Raw genomic sequence first — 528 nt, forward strand, 5'->3', positions numbered from 1 at the left:
TGGGTGCAGATGCTGGGGTGGGGCTGGGGTGTGGGGATGAGGGGTTTGGAGGGCAGGAGGGGGCTCCAGACTGGGGACAAGGCGTTTGGGGTGTAGGGGGGTGTGCTGGGGTGGGGGGTATCGGGGCTCTGGCTGGGGGTTCAGACTCTGGGGCAGGGCTGGGGGTGAGGGGTTTGGGATGTGGGGGGATGAGGGGTTTGGAGGGCAGGAGGGGGGGTCTGGGCTGGGGCAGGGGTGTGGGGACTGGGGGGGTGAGGTCTCTGGGGTGGGGCCCAGGCGCAACTGCTGTCGGTGCCCCCTACAGCCCGGCGTCTCTAGGTGCCCCCCCCCCTTGTCTGATCCAGATGGAACCTTCCGCAAGCAGCGCCCGCACCCAACATGGCCGCCGCGGCGCCTGTCACGTGACCACGTCGCGGCTCCGTTCAGTCCTGGCGGAAGCGCCGGTGCCACCGCCACGTCCCGGGCCCTCCGCGCGGGGTCGCGGCTCCGGAAGTCCTGCCTGGTGCGTCAGCCGCGAGAATTGAAAGG

Source organism: Mauremys reevesii, linkage group 10, assembly GCF_016161935.1.
Source record: "Mauremys reevesii isolate NIE-2019 linkage group 10, ASM1616193v1, whole genome shotgun sequence".
NCBI classification, from domain to species: Eukaryota; Metazoa; Chordata; order Testudines; family Geoemydidae; genus Mauremys; species Mauremys reevesii.